The following is an 8,291-nucleotide window of genomic DNA, read 5'->3' as shown; positions in this document are numbered from 1 at the left end:
TTGTTGACGAGATTTACAGGATCAATTTCTGTTGTGAATTTTTAAGTTTTCTCTCTGCAATTACGTGTACTGATGCTCAGTACAAGGGTAATCCGAAGGCATTTTTCTTCATTGAAATATTTAGCTGCCATATCATTTACAAGTTGGAGTTTGCTGTGTGCTAACAGCTGATTATGTTACTGGAGAGAACGATGACTGTTCAGTGGTCTCTGTCAAAGTAATCCCTGTGCACCTACCCCCACCCTCCTTCCCAACCCTTTTGAGGATTGAAGGATGTTCTATCTGAACTGCTTCTTGTCATGTTTGTGTTACCCAGTGAGACCCATACCATTGCATTATTTGTAGTCTTGATGGCGGAATGGAGACTGAGCAGCTCTTAATGGGAATCCAATCAGTTTCATTTCCTGAATGTTCCAATGCTGCCTTCTCCTATTCCTCCTCAACCTACATTTACATTTCCCACTCTATCACTTCTTCACCTTTTCTCACAGTTCTCCTCTCCTCCTGCACCCTTTTTCTTTCTTCATCCACCTAACCAGAATTTCTCTGCCTTCTAAGTCCTTACCCTAACTGACACTGCTTCCTCTTTGCATCTTTCTTGTCCCCCCTTGTGTCATTTACCCCGTCCCTCCCTCTCTATGTCTGTATGTCTCCCCATCTCTAATGTATTGTGTTTGTACGTGTCTCTCTCCGTCTCGAATATCTCTCTGTTTCGAGTGTCTCTCTCCCCCTCTCTATCTCACGTCTTTGCCTCTCTCTGTCTGGAGTGTCCCTTTCTCTATCTCGGGTCTACCTCTCTGTCTCTGTCTCTATATCTCTCTCTCGGCCTGAGTGTGTGTTTGTGTGTGTGTGTCTCTCTCTCTCTCTTTCTCTGTGTGTGTCTCTCTCTCTCTCTCTCTGTGTCTCTCTCTCTCTGTCTCTGTCTCAAGTGTCTCTCTGTCTGAGTGTGTCTCTGTCTCTCTCTCTCTCGTTCTCTCTCCGTCTCTCTCTGTCTCCAGTATCTCTCTCTCTCTCTCTCTCGGTCTCTCAAGTGCGTCTCTGTCTCTCTCTGTCTGGCTGTCCGTCTCTCTCTCTCTCGGTCTCCAGAGTGTATGTGTGTTTTTGTGTGTGTGTCTCTCTCTCCCCCTCTGTCTCGAGCCTCTCTCTTTCTCTCTCTCTCTCTCTCTCTCTCTCACTCTCTCTCTCTCTCTCACTCACTCTCTCGAGTCTCTCTCTCTCTCTCTCTCTCTGTCTCGAGTCTCTCTCTCTCTCTCTCTCTCACTCTCTCTCTGTCTCTCTGTCTCGTGTGTCACTCTGTCTCGTGTGTCTTTCACTCTGTCCCGTGAGTCTATCTCTCTGTCTCGCGTGTGTGTGTCTCTCTCTCTCTGTCTCCCCCTCTGTCTTGAGTGTGTGTCTCTTTCTCTCTGTCTCGAGTATCTCTCTCTCTCTGTCTTGAGTGTCTGTCTGTCTGCCTCTCTCTCTTCCCCCCCCCCCCCCCCCCCCCTCTCTCTCTCTCTCTGTCTCGAGTGCGTCTCTCTCTCTGTCTCGAATGCGTCTCTCTCTCTCTGTCTCGAGCGTCTCTCTCTCTCTGTCTCGAGCGTCTCTCTCTGTCTCGAGTGTGTCTCAGTCTCGAGTGCCTCTCTCTCTCTGTCTCTCCCTCTCTGTCTCCAGTGTGTGTGTGTGTGTCTCTCTCTCTCTGTCTTGAGTGTGAGTCTCTATCCCTCCGTCTCATGTGTATATGTCTCTCTCTCCGTGTCGCATGTGTGCATCTCTCTTCGTCTCGAGTGTGTCTCTCTCTCTCTGTCTCGAGTGTGTCTCTCTCTCTCTGTGTCGAGTGTCTCTCTCTCTCTCCCTCTCTGTCTTGAGCGTCTCTCTCTCTGTCTCGAGTGCGTCTCTCTCTCTCTCTCTGTCTCGAGCGTCTCTCTCTCTCTCTGTCTCGAGCGTCTCTCTCTCTCTGTCTCGTGCGTCTCTCTCTCTCTCTCTCTGTCTCGAGCGTCTCTCTCTCTCTCTGTCTCGTGCGTCTCTCTCTCTCTGTCTCTCTCTCTCTGTCTCTCTCTCTCTCTCTCTCTCTGTCTCGTGCATCTCTCTCTCTCTGTCTCGAGCGTCTCTCTCTCTCTCTGTCTCGAGCGTCTCTCTCTCTCTCTGTCTCGAGCGTCTCTCTCTCTCTCTCTGTCTCGAGCGTCTCTCTCTCTCTGTCTCGTGCATCTCTCTCTCTCTCTGTCTCGTGCGTCCATCTCTCTCTCTCTCTGTCTCGAGCGTCTCTCTCTCTCTGTCTCAAGCGTGTCTCTCTTTTTCTCTGTCTCGTGCATCTCTCTCTCTCTGTCTGTCTCAAGCGTCCCTCTCTCTCTCTCTGTCTCGAGTGTCTCTCTCTCTCTCTGTCTCGAGCGTCTCTCTCTCTGTCTCGAGCGTCTCTCTCTCTCTCTCTGTCTCGTGCATATCTCTCTCTCTCTCTCTCTCTCTCTCTCTCTCTGTCTCGTGCATCTCTCTCTCACTGTCTCGTGCATCTCTCTCTCTCTCTCTCTGTCTCGAGCGTCTCTCTCTCTCTCTCTCTCTGTCTCGAGTGTGTCTCAGTCTCGAGTGCCTCTCTCTCTCTGTCTCTCCCTCTCTGTCTCCAGTGTGTGTGTGTCTCTCTCTCTCTCTCTCTCTCTGTCTTGAGTGTGAGTCTCTATCCCTCCGTCTCATGTGTATGTGTCTCTCTCTCCGTGTCGCATGTGTGTCTCTCTCTCTCTCCGTCTCGAGTGTGTGTCTCTCTCTCTCTGTCTTGAGTGTCTCTCTCTCTCTCTCTCTCTCTCTCTCTGTCTGTCTCGAGTGTGTCTGTCTCTCTCTCTCTCTCTGTCTCGAGTGTGTGTCTCTCTCTCTTGTGCATCTCTCTCACTCTCTCTCTGTCTCATGCATCTCTTCCTCTGTTACGAGCGTGTCTCTCTCTCTCTGTGTCTCATGCATCTCGCTCTCCCTCTGTCTCGAGCGTATCTCTCTCTCTCTCTCTCTCTCTCTCTCTCTCTGTCTCGAGTGTGTCTCTGTCTCGAGTGCCTCTCTCTCTCTCTGTCTCTGTCTCTCTCTCTCTCTCTCTCCAGTGTGTGTGTGTCTCCCTCTCTCTCTCTCTCTCTGTCTCGAGTGTGAGTCTCTATCCGTCCATCTCGCATGTCTCTCTCTCTCTCTCTCTCTAAAGTGGGTCTCTATCTCTGTCTCGAGTGTGTCACTGTCTCTTTGTCTCGAGTGCCTCTCTCTCTCTCTGTCTCTCTCTCTCTCTCTCTCTCTCCAGTGTGTGTGTGTCTCCCTCTCTCTCTCTCTCTCTGTCTCGAGTGTGAGTCTCTATCCGTCCATCTCGCATGTCTCTCTCTCTCTCTCTCTCTCTCTCTCTCTAAAGTGGGTCTCTATCTCTGTCTCGAGTGTGTCACTGTCTCTTTGTCTCGAGTGTCTTTCTCTCTCTCTGTCTCTGTCTCCAGTGTCTCTCTCTCTCTCTCTCTCTTTTTCTCTGCTTCGAGTGTCTCTCACTCTCTCTCTCTCTCTCTCTCTCTCTCTCTCTCTCTCTCTCTCTCTCTCTCTCTGTCTCTCTGTCACGAGTTTCTCTGTCTCTGTCTCGAGTGTCTCTCTCTCTCTCTCTTTCTCGTGTGTGTGTGTCTCTGTCTCTTTCTGTCTGTCTTGAGTGAGAGTCTCTCGGTCTCACGTGTGTGTGTCTCTCTCTCTGCCACGAGTGTGTGTCTCTCTCTGTCATGAGTGTGTGTCTCTCTCTCTCTGTCTCGAGTGTGTGTGTCTCTCTCTCTCTCTCTCTCTCTGCCTCGAGTGCGTCTCAGTCTCGAGTGTGTCTCTGTTTCGAGTGCCTCTCTCTCTCCCTCCCTCTCTGTCTCCAGTGTGTGTGTGTCTTTCTCTCTCTCTCTCTCTGTCTTGAGTGTGAGTCTCTATCCCTCCGTCTCATGTGTATATGTCTCTCTCTCCGTGTCGCATGTGTGTCTCTCTCTCTCCGTCTCGAGTGTGTGTCTCTCTCTCTCTCTCTCTCTCTCTCTGTCTCGAGTGTGTCTCTCTTTCTCTGTCTCTCTCTCTCTCTCTCTCTCTCTCTCTCTCTGTCTCGAGTGTCTTTCTCTCTCTCTCTCTCTCTCTTTCTGTCTGTCTTGAGTGTGAGTCTCTCGGTCTCGCGTGTGTGTGTCTCCCTCTCTGTCATGAGTGTCTGTCTCCCTCTCTGTCATGGGTGTCTGTCTCTCTCTCTGTCACGAGTGTCTGTCTCTCTCTCTGTCACGAGTGTCTCTCTCTCTCTCTCTGTCACGAGTGTCTCTCTCTCTCTCTCTGTCACGAGTGTCTCTCTCTCTCTCTCTGTCGCGAGTGTCTCTCTCTCTCTCTCTGTCGCGAGTGGGTCTCTCTCTCTCTGTCTCGAGTGTGTGTCTCTCTCTCTGTCGCGAGTGTGTCTCTCTCTCTCTGTCTCGAGTGTGTGTGTGTCTCTCTCTGTCACGAGTGTCTGTCTCTCTCTCTCTGTCACGAGTGTCTCTCTCTCTCTCTCTCTCTGTCACGAGTGTCTCTCTCTCTGTCACGAGTGTGTGTCTCTCTCTCTGTCTCAAGTGTGTGTGTTTGTCTCTCTCTGTCACGAGTGTCTCTCTCTCTCTCTGTCACGAGTGTCTCTCTCTCTCTCTGTCACGAGTGTCTCTCTCTCTCTCTCTGTCACGAGTGTCTCTCTCTCTCTCTCTCTCTGTCACGAGTGTGTGTCTCTCTCTGTCTCAAGTGTGTGTGTTTGTCTCTCTCTGTCACGAGTGTCTGTCTCTCTCACTCTCTCTGTCACGAGTGTCTCTCTCTCTCTCTGTCGCGAGTGTGTCTCTCTCTCTCTGTCACGAGTGTCTCTCTCTCTCTCACGAGTGTGTGTCTCTCTGTCTCAAGTGTGTGTGTTTGTCTCTCTCTGTCACGAGTGTCTGTCTCTCTCTCTCTCTGTCACGAGTGTCTGTCTGTCTCTCTCTCTGTCACGAGTGTGTCTCTCTCTCTCTGTCACGAGTGTGGGTCTCTCTCTCTGTCACGAGTGTCTCTCTCTCTCTCTCTCTGTCGCGAGTGTGTCTCTCTCTCTGTCTCGAGTGTGTGTGTCTCTCTGTCACGAGTGTCTGTCTCTCTCTCTGTCACGAGTGTCTGTCTCTCTCTCTGTCACGAGTGTCTGTCTCTCTCTCTGTCACGAGTGTCTCTCTCTCTGTCACGAGTGTGTGTCTCTCTCTCTGTCTCAAGTGTGTGTGTTTGTCTCTCTCTGTCACGAGTGTCTGTCTGTCTCTCTCTCTCTCTGTCACGAGTGTCTCTCTCTCTCTCTGTCACGAGTGTCTCTCTCTCTCTCTGTCACGAGTGTCTCTCTCTCTCTCTCTGTCACGAGTGTCTCTCTCTCTCTCTCTCTGTCACGAGTGTGTGTCTCTCTCTGTCTCAAGTGTGTGTGTTTGTCTCTCTCTGTCACGAGTGTCTGTCTCTCTCTCTCTCTCTGTCGCGAGTGTGTCTCTCTCTCTGTCACGAGTGTCTCTCTCTCTGTCACGAGTGTGTGTCTCTCTCTGTCTCGAGTGTGTGTCTCTCTCTGTCTCAAGTGTGTGTGTTTGTCTCTCTCTGTCACGAGTGTCTGTCTCTCTCTCTCTCTGTCACGAGTGTCTGTCTGTCTCTCTCTCTGTCACGAGTGTGTCTCTCTCTCTCTGTCACGAGTGTGGGTCTCTCTCTCTGTCACGAGTGTCTCTCTCTCTCTGTCTCGAGTGTGTGTGTCTCTCTGTCACGAGTGTCTGTCTCTCTCTCTGTCACGAGTGTCTGTCTCTCTCTCTGTCACGAGTGTCTGTCTCTCTCTCTGTCACGAGTGTCTCTCTCTCTCTCTCTGTCACGAGTGTGGGTCTCTCTCTCTGTCACGAGTGTCTCTCTCTCTCTCTGTCGCGAGTGTGTCTCTCTCTCTCTCTGTCTTGAGTGTGTGTGTGTGTGTGTCTCTCTCACGAGTGTCTGTCTCTCTCTCTGTCACGAGTGTCTCTCTCTCTCTCTCTGTCACGAGTGTCTCTCTCTCTGTCACGAGTGTGTGTCTCTCTGTTTCAAGTGTGTGTGTTTGTCTCTCTCTGTCACGAGTGTCTGTCTCTCTCTCTCTCTGTCACGAGTGTCTCTCTCTCTCTGTCACGAGTGTCTCTCTCTCTCTCTCTCTGTCACGAGTGTGTCTCTCTCTCTCTGTCTCGAGTGTGTGTCTCTCTCTCTCTCTCGAGTTTCTCTCTCTGTCTCTCTCTCTCTTTGCCTCGAGTTTCTCTCTCTGTCTCAAGTGGCTCTCTCTCTCTCTCTGTGTCTCTGTCTTCAGTCTCTCTCTCACTGTCTTGAGTCTCTCTCTCTCTGTCTCGAGTTTCTCTCTCTGTCTCTCTCTCTCTCTCTCTTTGTCTCGAGGTTCTCTCTCTGTCTCGAGTGGCTCTCTCTCTCTCTCTCTCTGTGTCTCTGTCTTGACTCTCTCTCTCACTGTCTCGAGTCTCTCTCTCTCTCTCTCTGTCTCGAGTTTCTCTCTCTGTCTCTCTCTCTCTTTGTCTCGAGTATCTCTCTCTGTCTCAAGTGGCTCTCTCTCTCTCTCTCTCTCTCTCTCTCTCTCTGTCTTGAGTCTCTCTCTCACTGTCTCGAGTCTCTCTCTCTGCTTCTGTCTTGAATGTGTGTCTCTCTCTGCCTCGAGTGTGTCTCTGTCTCAAGTGTCTCTCTCTCTCTCTGTCTCCAGAATGTGTGTGTCTCTCTCTGTCTGTCTTGAGTGTGAGTCTTCCTCTCTCACTCTCTCTGTGTCTCAAGTGTGTGTTTCTCTCTCAGTCTCGAGTGTGTGTCTCTCCCTCTCTGCCTCGAGTGTCTCTCTGCCTCGAGTGTCTCTCTGCCTCGAGTGTCTCTCTGCCTCGAGTGTCTCTCTGCCTCGAGTGTCTCTCTGCCTCGAGTGTCTCTCTGCCTCGAGTGTCTCTCTGCCTCGAGTGTCTCTCTGCCTCGAGTGTCTCTCTGCCTCGAGTGTCTCTCTGCCTCGAGTGTCTCTCTGCCTCGAGTGTCTCTCTGCCTCGAGCGTCTCTCTCTCTCTGTCTTGAGCGTCTCTCTCTCTCTGTCTCGAGCGTCTCTCTCTCTCTGTCTCGAGCGTCTCTCTCTTTTTCTCTGTCTCGTGCATCTCTCTCTCTCTCTCTCTCTCGAGTGCCACTCTCTCTCTGTCTCTCCCTTTCAGTCTCCAGTGTGTGTGTGTGTCTCTCTCTCTCTCTGTCTTGAGTGTGAGTCTCTATCCCTCCGTCTCATGTGTATGTGTCTCTCTCTCCGTGTCGCATGTGTGTGTCTCTCTCTCCGTCTCGAGTGTCTCTCTCTCTCTCTCTCTCTGTCTTGAGTGTGAGTCTCTATCCCTCCGTCTCATGTGTATGTGTCTCTCTCTCTCCGTGTCGCATGTGTGTGTCTCTCTCTCCGTCTCGAGTGTCTCTCTCTCTCTCTCACTCTGTCTTGAGTGTCTCTCTCTCTCTCCCTCTCCCTGTCCCTCTCCCTCTCCCTCTCTCTCTCTGTCTCGAGTGTGTGTGTGTCTCTCTCTCTGTCTCTCTGTCTCGCGTGTATCTCTCTCTCTCTCTCTCTCTGTCTCGAGTGTCTCTCTCTCTCTCTCTCTCTCTGTCTCGCGTGTATCTCTCTCTCTCTGTCTCTCTGTCTCGCGTGTATCTCTCTCTCTCTCTCTCTCTGTCTCAAGTGTCTCTCCCTCTCTGCCTCGAGTCTGTCTCTCCTCTCTGCCTTGTATCTGTCTCTCCCTCTCTGTCTCGAGTCTGTCTCTCCTCTCTGCCTTGTATCTGTCTCTCCCTCTCTGTCTCGAGTCTGTCTCTCCCTCTCTGTCTCGCTAGTGTGTCCCTCCCTCTCTAGTGTGTGTATCTCTCTCTCTCTGTGTCTCGAGTGTGTGTCTCTCCCTCTCTGTCTCGAGTGTCTCTCTGTCTCGAGTGTCTCTCTGTCTCGAGTGTCTCTCTCTATCTCTCTCTCCCCTCTCTCTCGAGTGTCTCTCTCTCTCTCTGTCTCGAGTGCGTCTCTCTCTCCCTCTCTGTCTTGAGCGCGTCTCTGTCTTTCTGTGTCTCGAGTGCGTGTCTCTGTCACGAGTGTCTCTCTCTCTCTCTCTCTTTCTCTGTCTCGAGTGTGTGTGTCTCTCTCTCTCTCTCTGTCTTGATTGGGTGTCTCTCTCTCTCTCTCTCTCTCTCTCGTGTCTGTCTGTCTGTCTGTCTGTCTCTCTCTCTCTGTCTCGAGTGCGTCTGTCTCTCCCTCTCTCTGTCTCGAGCGCGTCTCTGCCTTTCTGTGTCTCGAGTGCGTGTCTCTATCACGAGTGCGTCTCTCTCTCTCTCTGTCTCGTGCATCTCTCTCTCTCTGTCTCGAGT

Source organism: Hemiscyllium ocellatum, unplaced genomic scaffold (assembly GCF_020745735.1).
Source record: "Hemiscyllium ocellatum isolate sHemOce1 unplaced genomic scaffold, sHemOce1.pat.X.cur. scaffold_3295_pat_ctg1, whole genome shotgun sequence".
Taxonomy (NCBI): domain Eukaryota; kingdom Metazoa; phylum Chordata; class Chondrichthyes; order Orectolobiformes; family Hemiscylliidae; genus Hemiscyllium; species Hemiscyllium ocellatum.
This window is presented reverse-complemented; position numbering follows the sequence as displayed.